Here is a 14,962-nt window from a genome sequence, read left to right as displayed (position 1 = left end):
AGAAAAGAGTCTAGTCTGGAATATGTGTCATGTGGGTGGGAATAGTGGGTGTAGTCTTGTGCGCCCACATTTAGAGCCCTCCAGGGGACAATAAATTAAATTGTGTTCAATTGTGTGCTGAGCAATTTGGGGAAGGAATTGGAATGTGGTGTAAGTTTGCTTCTATCTAGTGAGGGTTGTGAAACCAAATTAAAATCTCATCCAGGATTGTGTGAAGAGTGAAATCTCTGTAAAATGTCAAAGAAATTACGGAAAAAGGTTGATTGGCCTTCATTTAGAGCACAAACATTTTCTATAGTGAGATCACGGTCTGCTATGTTATCTTTTATAATGATAAACCTGCTGTCCACATCCTTATAGACATGCTGAACTTGCATAGAAAATGAGTGATGAAGGAAAATGGTGACCCCCCTTAAGCTTAGTAGGTGCAAGAGTGTAATAAGATTGATTGCAGGATTTATGATAGTATGAGGGGTGGTTATCTTGAAAGAAATGTGTTTCCTGTAAAAGGAGAATTTGTGGTCCCAGGCATTTATAGTGTAAAAAAGCCTTAGGCCCCTTTCACACAGGTTTTCCGATCCGGTCTGCCTGTCAGTTTTTCAGGCGGACCGGATTTGATGCTCCATGCAGCCCTTTGGAACAGAGGATGTCAATGGAGACATGTTCGCTGACACCCGCTGCTATCCGATCCGATCCTGTCCGTGAAATCCGGAGACAGAGCTGTCATCCGCCTGCTCAGTAGGGATCGGCGGATTGATCCCCGCTGAGCAAAACTGACTCAGTCGGGCGCACCACCCATGTGAAAGGAGCCTAAATACCACCAAAAAATAAGCTGTTTGTGTGAAAAAAAGGACGAAAATGTCATATGGGGACAGTGTTGCATGAATGAGTAATTGTCATTCAAAATGTGAGAGCACTGAAAGCTGAAAATTGGTCTGGTTAGGAAGGGGGTTTAAGTGCCCAGTGGGTAAGCGGTTAATGTCTATTTAAATAGTTTGTTTCGTCCAGCTTGGCCCAAACAAATTATTTAAATGAACAATAAATGTGGAGTTAGGCAAGCATTTCAAGCATCTGAGTGGGTGTGGAGGTAAATGGCGCTGTCAGAAAATGTAGTTGGTAGAGTGGGTGAGGGATGTGTATATATATATATAGATCAGTGAGTGGGTCACTATATATTGAATATAAATTAGAGGTATAAGATAATAAATACAAAGGTGTGTCAATTAGATCACAAATTGGTAGTAATCACTAAGTGAATATGATATATAGTGAATAAATATATAAATAAATTAATTCAGTGTGGTGATCTTAAAATAAATGTTGATAAAATATGCGTGTGACAATCCAATGTGACAATAAATAATCAAATCTAGAAAAATTAATAAACCAATTTTAAAACAATTAGTTGTGATAATATTTCGATCCCTAAAAAACTGCTAGCATTTAGTTTAAAAATAGTGCTCTTTTCAAGTGCATATAAAGTGCTGACAGTGAATAAATAACTCAGATAAATATCAAATAATAAGCAGTGTCCAATAGAAATATCATTAGGTATCCGTGGCAATATTATAAAATTATTGTCCCAATTCCACAACCAGGTGTGAGTAACTTCAGAAAAGGGGGGGTTTCAGGAAAAGTGGATCCCAAACAGTCTGTGACGGTGGGGGTGCTCAATATGGGAATAGGTGCTCCCCTCCTATTGATCCCGCACTCACCAGAGGGTAGTACCCCTACAGGGGTAAACAGCGTTTGGGGTAACTCTTAGGGATCCCTCCGACAGCTAGCTAGATATCCACTTCATCCAGAACTCCTTTCATATACTCTCCACCATAGTTATTACTGTGTAGTCTATCATTATATTTATATATTTATTCACTATATATCATATTCACTTAGTGATTACTACCAATTTGTGATCTAATTGACACACCTTTGTATTTATTATCTTATACCTCTAATTTATATTCAATATATAGTGACCCACTCACTGATCTATATATATACACATCCCTCACCCATTCTACCAACTACATTTTCTGACAGCGCCATTTACCTCCACACCCACTCAGATTTTTCAGATATAGCTTTGCTATATTTTGAGGTAGGCTGCAGTCATCTTGCACACACCTATCCATAAGCGCGGAAATCTCTTACCAACTATAAGCATTTCAAGCAATTATAAAAACAGTTTTCAGTCCTTTAGAAAAAAAATGATGAAACCACATGAATTAAAGTAGAACTTTATGTAAAAAAAGTAAAAATGGGTAAAAAGACAGGATTTTTAGTGCGAAAGAGACACCTACCTGCCTGTCTGCCCCTGTACAGTGACCTACGTACTGTAGAAATTTGGTGTTGCTAAAGCTGATTGAACTTTATGCACATGCACAGGAGTGACATCATATTGTAGCAGCCAGGGGCTGACTGGCAACTTTCATCCCAGGGGGCAAGTACAAACAATAGGCCCATGGTGCATCGACTCGGCCCCCCTCCCACTCTCTTTCCGGCCTCCTCCAGACCCCCATTCCAGGCTGAAGTTCCGCTCAAGGTACTCTCTACTCACCGGCCAAATCTGGTTTCCTGAACCTGGCCAACCGGGGCAGTTGGGGGGAGCTGGGACAGCTCGGTCGGGGCTGGCCGGAGGAGGAGGGTCCCCAGTGGGGCAGGACACCGGCCTCTGCTCAGACACAGCTTACACCATCCATGCTGGGGGGGAGGGCTGCGATCTGTCCTTGTCTTTATCCCACACTCAGTAGGTCAGTGGTGGGGGCTTTTTACTTCTCTTCACCAGGAATCCTTTAGGCATGTCTGTGGCAGAAGCAGTGCAGTCTTTTTATGGGGCATCAGAGTGGCCCGGGGGGCAATTGCCCCCCTGCCCCCTGGCCCAGTCCTCCCCTGGTCCCAGCCAATGAAAGCAGCCCACAATCGATATCTGAAAGTCAGCTGCTCAAAGATGTCTTGGCATGAATTCTGTACACAGTCCCTGATTCTCTGCCTATTAGCAATCCTGAGTGTTTTAAAGTCGGCATCGTCATAGATACACCATACAGTATCTATGGACGAGCAGCTTTGTCACTCAAGGACAGGACTACAGAACACCTCCCCCATCCCATCTTCTCCATAAAAATAGGGAGGGTCTGCTGTAGTTCACATTGAGAATTAGGAACAATGCTAACCAATAAACCAATAGAGCAAGGCATGTACACAGAGCACAGGGAATTTATCAGATCACCAGATTTTTGGCAAGATCAACAGATCATTTTTACACTTATCCTGTCACCTACTGTCATCTAGGGGCTTTTATTGGTAAATGTAACAGACAAAAATGAAGCAAATAAGAGTTCATTGTTCGGGTTTACACAAGGAGGATGAAGCTGTATTAGATTTCATTATTGTCATACAAGTGCCCCACTAAACGTACACATTTTTCTATCTCAAAATCTATGTACTCCTTTTTATAAATATGTTGTATTAAACATTTGAGGTCTCATACAGGCTTCAACAGCATAGCGCACTAAACCTATCTTCTAGCCAGAGCAGTGTAAGGAATGTACCATACTAAATAGAAGCCTTCTTACATGTGTATGCAACCTGTGATGTTATTGTAGGGATAGAGCAGCCATTGGGACCAGAGCCCCCTAGTCAGGGCCACCATCAGGGGGGGACAGCCGATACACATGTAGAGGGCCTGAGCGCTTGGAGGGGCCCGGACCCCGGCATCCAGGAAGTGTGCAGGAGACAGTAGCCAGGGAAGACATAAGGCAGGAGAGGCGCCAAAGGATAAGTGCATAGTAAGCACAGTAAGCTAGCTGGCAGGGCTGGGACTCGGGAGATGTTATGAGGGAGGGACTTAAGAGCCTTTCAGCTACTCATTGGCTGAGGAGGCAACAGGAGGCAAGCTGCTCTGCCTCCTGCTGGCCCCTTAGCCAATGGGTACCCAGGGTGATCTGTCCATCACTGCAGAGCTTGGTGCTTCCTCTGCTGATGGGATTGAATTCTTCTGCAAAGAACCTGCTGCGGAGATCGAGGTAAGAGAGCTGCTAGAAGATATGTACAGTTCATAGCCTGTGACCCGCCTCCTGCCCTGGTAATAACAGTCACTGTATTTACAACCCTATTGCTGTCCTTTTAGAAGGGTGAAAGTAACTTTACACATGTGTAGCATAGGTATTAGCTTTTGTCACCATGTTAAAAGGACAGCAGTATGGGTAGCATTACAGTGACTGTTATTAGTCCAGGTTCACTAAACTAGCCAATAGGGTTGAACGAACCCAGACTGTATTGTTCGTGTTCATACCGGACTTTTGGGTATTCGGTACCCGAACCCGAACCCGGACATTTCACTGTATGTTCGGGTACTGTCCGTTGTTCGGTAACGTTATTTGATGTTTTGGCGCGGTTTTAATGGTACGCTTTCAACAGGTGCAAGGCAGCCAATCAGCAAGCTTTTAACTAGTGTGCCCTAGAAGCCATCACAGCCATGTCTACTAATGGCATGGCTGTGATTGGCCAGAGCAGCATGTGACCCAGACTCTATATAAGCTGGAGTCACACAGCACCGCGCGTTACTCTGCTATAACTTTACTAGGGACAGGTTCCTGACTGCTACTGCTGAGGGAGAGATAGGAGTTTACTGTAGGGTCAGGCTGGAGATTGCTTTTAGGGAAAGCATAGGAACAATCTGCTTTATCATACAACGATCTACATTGATTTGATTGTGTGGGGTGCAGTGCACGATCTTTTTGCCCGGAGGGAGACATAGGAGTTTACTGTAGGGCCAGGCTGGAGAGATTGCTTGTAGGGAAAGCATAGGATAGGAATAATCTGCTTTAATCAGACAGCGATCTACATTGATTGTATTTTGTGGGGGTGCAGTGAACGATCTTTATGCCCTGACCTGAGCCAAGTGAGGAGGAGAAAGGAGAAACAAAAAAAATGTTATCAGTCTGTTAGGCGTGCGGTGCTGCACATTTCATGCAAGCTGAGTGCATATGTGTGTACTTAATCTGCATTTAAAAAAGAAAAAAAAAAATATGTTACTTCATATTTAACTTTGACATACAGTCTTTAGCCAGACACTGCTTTTCTAACCTGCTCTTAAAAAAGCACCAATGTGAGGGGAAAATCATTCTTTTTCAGTATTTCATTCAAATGTTTTTTTTATTTTTTTTTTATTCAATAGCAGAATAGAACAACAACAATATCCAACCTGTTAGGCGTGCGGTGCTGCACATTTCATGCAAACTCAGTGCATATGTGTGTGCCTAATCTGCATTTAAAAAAGAAAAACATTTTTTCCTTCATATTTATCTTTAAAGACTGTATGTCAGACAGGCATTGCTTTTCTAACCTGCTCTTCGAAAAGCACCAATGTGAGGGGAAAATAATTATTTTACAGTATTTAGGGTAAAAAACATATTTTTCAGTTTTTCATTCAAATGAGTTTTTTTTCTATTCAATAGCGGAATAGAACAACAGTATCCAACCTGTTAGGCGTGCGGTGTGTATCGGGCATTTCCTGCAACCTCAGTGCATATGTGTCTGCTCAATCTGCATTTTAAAAAGAAAAAAACTTTTTTCCTTCATATTTTACTGTGACTTAAAGCGTTGAGACAGACACTGCATTTCAAATCTGCTATTCAACAAGCACCAATTAAGGGGACAATTATTTTTCAGTTTTTCATTCATACATTACAGTGCGATACACCCATTGCATACTGTTGTATTGTGCATTGCAATAAAAAAAAACATTTAGGGGCAAGAAAAGTTGATTGCGGCCCTGTCTGCATATGTTACAGTGAGATACACCCATTGCATACTGTTGTATTGCGCATTGCAATAAAAAAAAAAAACATTTAGGGGCAAAAACAGTTGATTGCGGCCCTGTCTGCATATGTAACAGTGAGATATACCCATTGCATACTGTTGAATTGCACCTTGCAATAAAAAAAACATTCAGGGGCAAAAACAGTTGATTGCGGCCCTGTCCGCATATGTTACAGTGAGATACACCCATTGCATACTGTTGTATTGAGCTTTGCAGTAAAAAAAATCATTTAGGGGCAAAATAAGTTGATTGCGGCCCTGTCCGCATATGTTACAGTGAGATACACCCATTGCATACTGTTGTATTGTGCTTTGCAATAAAAAAAAACATTTAGGGGCAAAAAAAGTTGATTTCGGCCCTGTCCGCATATGTTACAGTGAGATACAACCATTGCATACTGTTGTATTGCGCTTTGCAGTAAAAAAAACATTTAGGGGCAAAAAAAGTTGATTGCGGCCCTGTCCGCATATGTTACAGTGAGATACACCCATTGCATACTGTTGTATTGCGCTTTGCAGTAAAAAAAAAAAACATTTAGGGGCAAAAAAAGTTGATTGCGGCCCTGTCCGCATATGTTACAGTGACATACACCCATTGCATACTGTTGTATTGCGCTTTGCTGTAAAAAAAAAAATTTAGGGGCAAAAAAAGTTGATTGCGGCCCTGTCCGCATATGTTACAGTGACATACACCCTTTCTATACTGTTGTTCTATTCCGTTATTCAGTAAACACCCATTTAGGGAAAAAATATTACATTGCGGCCTAGTCTGCATATTTTACTGTGAGATACACCCTTTGGATACTGTTGTTCTCTTCCGCTATTCAATAAACACCCATTTAGGGAAAAAATATTACATTGCGGCCTAGTCTGCATATTTTACTGTGATATACACCCTTTGGATACTGTTGTTCTATTCCGCTATTCAATAAACACCCATTTAGGGAAAAAATATTACATTGCGGCCTAGTCTGCATATGTTACAGCGCAACAAGACACACAGGTCTCGCATGGAGGCCCAGTTACTGGTGAAGTGGTGCTGTTCCGCAGAGCGATTCATGCGTGCGTGCTGCCGCTGAAACTCCACTATGGCATGCTGCTGCTCGCACAGTCTGGCCAGCATGTGCAAGGTGGAGTTCCACCTTGTGGGCACGTCACATATGAAGCGGTGAGCGGGAAGGCCGAAGTTACGCTGCAGCGCTGACAGGCGAGCAGCAGCAGGGTGAGAACGCCGAAAGTGCGCACAGACGGCGCGCACTTTCTGCAGCAGCTCTGACATATCGGGGTAATTTCTAAGGAACCTCTGCACCACCAAATTCAGCACATGCGCCAGGCAAGGGATGTGTGTCAAACCGGCTAGGCCCAGAGCTGCTACGAGATTTCGCCCATTATCGCACACCACCATGCCGGTCTTGAGGCTTACTGGCACCAACAACTCATCGGTCTGCTGTTGAATGCCCCTCCACAACTCCTGCGCGGTGTGTGTTTTTTTCCCCCAAACAGGCAAGTTTTAAAACTGCCTGCTGTCGTTTACCCCTGGCTGTGCTGAAGTTGGTGGTGAAGGTGTTACACTGACTGAATGAGGAGGCGGTAGAGGATAAGGAAGTGGAGTAGGAGGAGTTAGGAACAGGAGGCAAACTGAAGCGCACTGCAATCCTCGGTGGTGGAAGGGCATGCGCCAAACTGCTATCCGCCTCTGGCCCAGCCGCCACTGCATTTACCCAGTGTGCTGTTAGGGAGATATAACGTCCCTGACCGTGCCTACTGGTCCACGTATCCGTAGTTAGGTGGACCTTGCCACAGATGGCGTTGCGCAGTGCACACCTGATTTTGTCACCCACTTGGTTGTGCAGGGAAGGTATGGCTTGTCTGGAAAAGTAGTGGCGGCTGGGCACGACGTACTGTAGGACAGCCACCGCCAAAAGGCTTTTAAAACTCTGCGACTCCACCAGACGGAATGACAGCATTTCAAAGGTCAGGAATTTTGAAATGCTGGCATTCAGGGCCAGGGATCGCGGGTGGGTAGGGGGGGTACTTCCTCTTCGACTCCAGTGTTTGGGAGATAGAAAGCTCAACGCTTCCACTGGACATTGTGGAGATGGTTGTTGGTGACCCAGGTGGTGGTGTTGGTGGCAGATCCTTTGTTTGCGGGGTGGCAGGTTCCGGTCTCACTACAGAGGTGGATGAAGAGGCCGAGACTGCAGCAGCAGAAGAGGAAGCAGGAGGAGCCAGAGACCTTTCTTGGTTTTTGAGGTGTCTACTCCACTGCAGCTCGTGCTTTGCACTTAGATGCCTGGTCATGCAGGTTGTGCTCAGGTTGAGAAGGTTTTTGCCTCGCTTCAGGCTCTGACTGCACAGCGTGCAAACAACTCGTGTCCTATCATCATCACATTGTCTGAAGAACTGCCACGCTAGGGAACTTCTTTGAGCTGGCTTTGGTGTGCTCGGTCCCTTGCTGCGTTGGGCAGTAGCAGGCTAGTGTCTAGGGCACAGCCGCACCGCTTTTGCACCCTGCTCCCTCTTCTGCTGTGTTGGTGGCTCAGACTGCTTGGCTGATTTGCAAGGGGTTGAGGTGAAAGATTGATGGACATCGGCTGCAGGTGCCAACTCTGACCTTTCAGCAGAAGACTGGGTGGGAGAAAATGTGAAGGAACTGGAGGCACTGTCAGCAACCCAATCTACTATCGCCTGTACTTGTTCTGGCCTCAACATTTGTAGAGGCGCATTAGGCCCTGCCAAATACCGCTGTAAGGTTCTGTCGCCTACTCGCAGCTGAGAAAGGTGTTTCAATTGTGCGTGTAGCTGCCACAGATCGACCACGTCTTCTCCTTGCAACAGGAGCTCCACCAGCAGCACCACGACCCAGCACTAACACGGTGGAGCAGTATGTGTGCACACACCTACACGTACTGAATGACGGGTCTGCCCCCTTCACCTTCTGGGTCTCCAAATAGGGCACATGGCCTGAGCTTGCCCTTTACGCCTTGGAGGTGCTGGCCTGCCCTGCAGCTAGTGTATTATCTGAACGTGTATTTAGCACGGCTGGGGGCGTTAGCACAGACAAGCGCAGCCGCCTGTCCAGAGCCAATGTGGACAAGCTCACGTTCATTAAAATGAACCAGACATGGATCCCACAGGACTTGTCCGTACCTTGTGCAAAATAGACATGTATTCCGGCCTTATTCAGCCATTGTTGTATATGATATAATATAATATATCATATACAATATCTTCCTTCATTGTTGTATATGATCTTTCTAACTCTTTTGGGGTGTACCCTAATTTAAAAAGAAATAAAATTAAAAACAAAAACCAGTGTTGGCTACCTCCTCCTTCTCCACCGCCGCTTCCACCTACACCGCCACATCCACCGCCACCTCAACCTCCTACTCCATATAGGCCTCGTCCTCCTCCTCCACCGCCGCCGCCACTTCCACCTACACCGCCATATCCACTGCCACCTCAACCTCCTACTCCATATGGGCCTCGTCCTCCTCCTACATCATTCAAGATTATTATTTTTTATTTTTCAGTTTTTTCTGTTATTTTAAGGTATTTCCCTATCCACATTTGTTTGCAGAACACTTGTCATGCTCTTAAGACGATTTTGCTACCATTTTCAGCTCTCTAGCCCTTTCCATGTTCGTTTTAGAGCCATTTTAGTGCTCAAAAGCTCGGGTCTCCATTGACTTCAATGGGGTTCGGGATCGGGACAAAGTTCGGGTTAAGTCCGGTTCACGAACCCGGACTTTTTTTTCAAGTTCGGTCGAACCCGCCGAACCCGAACATCCAGGTGTTCGCTCAACTCTACAAGCCAATGCTCTGAAAAGCAATCCGTGCAGATTGCTTTTCAGGTCCCTTTTAACATGAGCGGTCTGATCGGGTCTGCCGATCATTTTTCAGGCAGACCTGATCAGACCCTCCAAGAAAGCAAAAAAAGCACCGTTTTGCATTGAAAAAAGTCCTTGACCCTTTCCAACTATGCAGCGGCTGAAAAAAGCATAGATGTGAATGTGTCACATAGGAAACCATGTTAAATGAACTGTAGTGCGTTTCTGCAAAAAGCACCAAAAAATGCATAGATGTGAACCAGGTCTAAGACATTAAGTAGCAGCAGCATGCTTTTTTTTTTAGTATCGCCTGCAATAATGGGGTTAAAAAACAAAATAAAATGAGCCCTTTATAGTGCAAAAAGAGCAGATAATCGCTACTATATCATGTTCATTTATACTGTGAAACAGTGAAAGTAATAATTTATATTACTTATATCATATATATAATACAAACCCAAATCCAAAAAAGTTGGGACACTGTACAAATTGTGAATAAAAAAGGAATGGACTAATTTACAAATCTCATAAACTTATATTTTATTCCCAATATAATATAGATAACATATCAAATGTTGAAAGTGAGACATTTTGAAATGTCATGCCAAATATTGTCTCATTTTGGATTTCATGAGAGCTACAGGTAGCAATAAGGCTGCATTCACACTTGAGCGTAGTGTTTTTTACCGCGATTTTACCGCGATTTTTACCGCGATTTTTACAGCGATTTTTACCGCGATTTTTTCAAGCGTTTTTCATTGACATCTATCAAAAACGCTGGTAATCAGCCCAAAAAGAAGCTCATGTACTTTTTTCAGCTACAGGCGTTTTGCAAAACGCTCAGATGTGAACAGGGGCCATTTAAATGAATGGGGTTTTACTTGTTGGGCGTTTTGGAAGCGTTTCTTTTGAGCGTTTTTGGAGCTGAAAACGCCCAGGTGTGAATGGAGCCTAAGAGGCCGGAAAAGTTAAATGTACATATAAGGAACAGCTGGAGAACCAATTTGCAACTTGATTAGGTCAATTGGCAACATGATTGGGTAAAAAAAGAGCCTCTCAGAGTGGCAGTGTCTCTCAAAAGTCAAGATGGGCAGAGGATCACCAATTCCCCCAATGCTGCGGCGAAAAATAGTGGAGCAATATCAGAAAGGAGTTTATCAGAGAAAAATTTGAAAGAGTTTGGAGTTATCAACATCTACAGTACATAATATCATCCAAAAATTCAGAGAATCTGGAACAAAATCCGTGCGTAAGGGTCAAGGTCGGAAAACCATACTGGATGCCCGTGATCTTCGGGCCCTTAGACGGCACTGCATCACATACAGGAATGCTACTGTAATGGAAATCACAACATGGGCTCAGGAATACTACCAGAAAACATTGTCGGTGAACACAATCCACCGTGGCATTCGCAATTGCCATCTAAAACTTGATAGGCCAAAAAAGTAGCCATATCTAAACATGATCCAGAAGCACAGGCATTTTCTATGGACCAAGGCTCATTTAAAATGGTCTCTGGCAAAGTGGAAAACTGTTCTGTGGTCAGACGAATCAAAATTTGAAGTTCTTTTTGGAAAACTGGGACGGCATGTCATCCGGACTAAAGAGGACCAGGACAACCCAAGTTGTTATCAGCGCTTATGGAATGGGCAGGTTACACACCTGGATAGGCACCATCAATGCTGAAAGGTATATCCAAGTTATAGAACAACATATGCTCCCATCCAGACGTCGTCTCTTTTAGGGAAGACCTTGCGTTTTCCAACATGACAATGCCAGACCACATACTGCATCAATTACAACATCATGGCTGCGTAGAAGAAGGATCCGGGTACTGACATGGCCAGCCTGCAGTCCAGATCTTTCACCTATAGAAAACATTTGGCGCATCATAAAGAGGAAGATGTGACAAAGAAGACCTAAGACAGTTGAGCAACTGGAAGCCTGTATTAGACAAGAATGGGACAAAATTCCTATTCCTAAACTTGAGTAACTTGTCTCCTCAGTCCCCAGACGTTTGCAGACTGCTATAAAAAGAAGAGGGGAGGCCACACAGTGGTAAACATGGCCTTGTCCCAACTTTTTTGAGATGTGTTGATGCCATGACATTTAAAATCAACTTATTTTTCTCTTAAAATGATACATTTTCTCAGTTTAAACATTTGATACGTCATCTATGTTGTATTCTGAATAAAATATTGAAATTTGAAACTTCCACATCATTGCATTCTGTTTTTATTCACAATTTGTACAGTGTCCCAACTTTTTTGGAATCGGGTTTGTAATAAACACAAACAGAAAAAGGCTATATGGGCATTTTAACTGAGTCAGACATGAAGCTATATTAATGGGTGGAAGGGAGATATAAATCTTTTATGTTAAAGAAGTACCAAAAGATGAGACTTTTTTTTCTCATGGATATAATCATTTTAAATATAATGCACAATACTGGTAAAAGTTTACTTTAAATGTATTTTTAATCCCTCATATTAATTCCAGTCTATTAGCCTCCACTTTCTCTGGGTTCAGATGCTGATCTTCCCTGCACAGAGTCTATAAAGTGATTTTTTTTTTTTTAAACAAACATGTTATACTTACCTGCTCTGTGTAATGGTTTTGCACAGAGCAGCCCTGATTCATCTCTACTGGGGTCCCACAAAGACGCTTCTGGCTCCTCCTGCCTTCAGAGTGCCCCGATAGCAAGTTGCAAAGTATAGTATAGAGTGCCCCTATAGCAAGTTGAAAAAACTTCTGCCTTTAGAAATTCCTGCCCAGGACTACATGTCCCATGAGGCATTGCTCCTCACACTTTCACATTCACAAGTTCTCAGGTACTTACTGACATGTATGGATGGTGTACTAAACTGTATGTGTGCTGCACTGTGTATTCTGACATGTATGGACAGTGTACTGAGCTGTATGTGTGCTTCATTGTATTGCATAATATGTAAACAAGTAATGCATTCTGTATGCAGGCCAACTAATCGGCTGACCAACTAATCGATTATGAAAATAGTTGACAACTATTTATATAATTGATTAGTCGTCGATTAATTGATTTGTTGTTTCAGCCCTACTCTGGATAGCAGTAAAACCAGACTGAGGGGCCGATCCCTCTAAAATTACAAAAGAAAACTATACATACATCTTAGGGTTCATTCACACAACTTTTCATAGGCAGTTTAGGCACCTAGTGTCAATTTCTGGGACGCCCCCTCCCACCGGCTGGTTGGAGTCCTGAACAAAGACGAGTTCAGCTTTGATCGGGTCTCCGATGTAGTAAACCGGAAGCGACGTGAAGACGTCACAGCCGGGTTACTTGGCGGCTAAAGGCGAATTTAAAAAACTGTCAGTATTCAAAAATGCAGATTTTTGACCCTCGATCCTTCCATAAAGAGTACCTGTCACTGCCTATTACTGTCACAAGGGATGTTTACATTGCTTGTGACAGCAATAAAAGTGATCAGATTTTTAAAAAAACTGAGCTAAAATTAAAACATTACCGTATTTTTCGTTTCATAAGACACACCTGACCATAAGACGCACCTAGGTTTTAGAGGAGGAAAACAAGAAAAAAAATATTCTGAACCAAATGGTGTACTAAAATAATTTTTAAAATATAACCGAATAATATTTCAACCATGTAAAGTGAACAGCAGTCAACAATGGCAGTAAGAACCATCATCACTGTCATTAACAAATAATAACAAATGAGGAGAGACTTTAAAGTTCGAGTACTCTTCTAGTTTTCTGGGAACCCCAAGAACTCATCATCGCTAGTGTCAGAATTTACGAAGCTCAGTTCCTCACAATCACTGACATCACTTTCTTCGCTATCTTCATACACGATGCTATCTTCAGTTCCACCTAAGGCATTGCTAATGTCACATTTTTTGAATGACTGTATAACGATTTTCTCCTTCACTGAGTGCCATGATGTTTTCACCCATTCACAAACTTGAGTGATAGTGGGCCTCTTCATTCATCCAGTAGGTGTCAGATCATGATTACCAGCAGCCATCCATTTGTTCCACTCTTCTCGCATAAAGACTTAAAATGGTTTGTTGATGGAAACGTCAAGAGGTTGCAACTGGCTGGTAAGACCCCCAGGAATTATAGCTAGAGGAGTCTTCACTTCTTTAAAGCACTTTTTTGTAGGTTCGCTAATATGTGCTCTAAACTGGTCAAGCACTAATAAGGCAGGTTTTTTCAGAAGCCCTCCAGGACGTTTGGACCACACTATTTCAACCCATACTCTCATTCCATTTTTGTCCATCCATCCTTTCTCATGAACATGTACAATAACTCCTTGTGGAATCACTTCTTTTGGAAATGTTTTCCTTTTGAAAATTAACATGGGCATCAATTTGGTGCCGTCTGCACAGCAGGACAGCACAACCATGTAAGGGGTTTTCTCATGTCCTGAGGTTTCTCATTGTTATGGTTTTGGCACCTTTCAGATCAACAGTCCTATTAGATGGTACATCAAAGGTTAGCGGGACTTCATCCCTATCCCTATTCCTAATCTGGCCAATTTCAAATCCATTTTTCTTCCTGGCATCAATTACAAATTTATGAAAAGACAGAATCTTAGATTCATAGTCTTTTGGCATTTTTTGTGCAATTCTAGTTATGGTGCGCATAACAAGGGCACATCGCTTCATAAATCTGTAGCACCACGACGGCGATCCAGTAAAATCCTTTTTCTACGGCAATGCGTTTGGCTTCACATTTTATCATTTTTGTAGAGACGAGAAGCCATTATTCCGGTGACCTGTGATCCATTCTTTCATGTCCGCGTCTAACTGTGGCCACTTTGCAGCATGCCCACGAAAAGTGTGCTTACTTTTATCTGCTTTTTGCAGCTGATGCTCCTGTTTCCTCCACTCTCTTATCATTTTTTCAGTTGGAGGTGGCCCAAAATGTCTCGCCGCTGCTCTGTTTCCATGCTCTTTAGCATATTTTACTATCTCCAGTTTAAAAGGAATTTTATATGCTAGTCTTTTCTGCTTTATCATCCTTGTACGGTATGTAGAATGAGGTGGTGGTATTTTTCTGCAGGTGGGTACTGCTGGCGAGCACTGCTGGCAGGTATTTCTGGCAGGTAATGCTGGCTGGTACTGCTGGCTGATACTTCTGGCTGGTACTGCTGTCAGGTAATGCTGGCAGGTAATGCTGGCAGGTAATGCTGGTGGGTACTGCTGGCTGGTACTGCTGGCGGGTACTGTTGGCTGTTACTGCTGGTTAGTTCTGCTGGCGGATAATGCTGGCTGGTACTGCTGGCGGGTACTGCTGGAGGGTACTGCTGG

This window comes from Pelophylax lessonae (assembly GCF_965119305.1).
Source record: "Pelophylax lessonae genome assembly, chromosome: 3".
Classification (NCBI taxonomy): domain Eukaryota; kingdom Metazoa; phylum Chordata; class Amphibia; order Anura; family Ranidae; genus Pelophylax; species Pelophylax lessonae.
Note: the sequence above shows the minus strand (reverse complement) of the source record.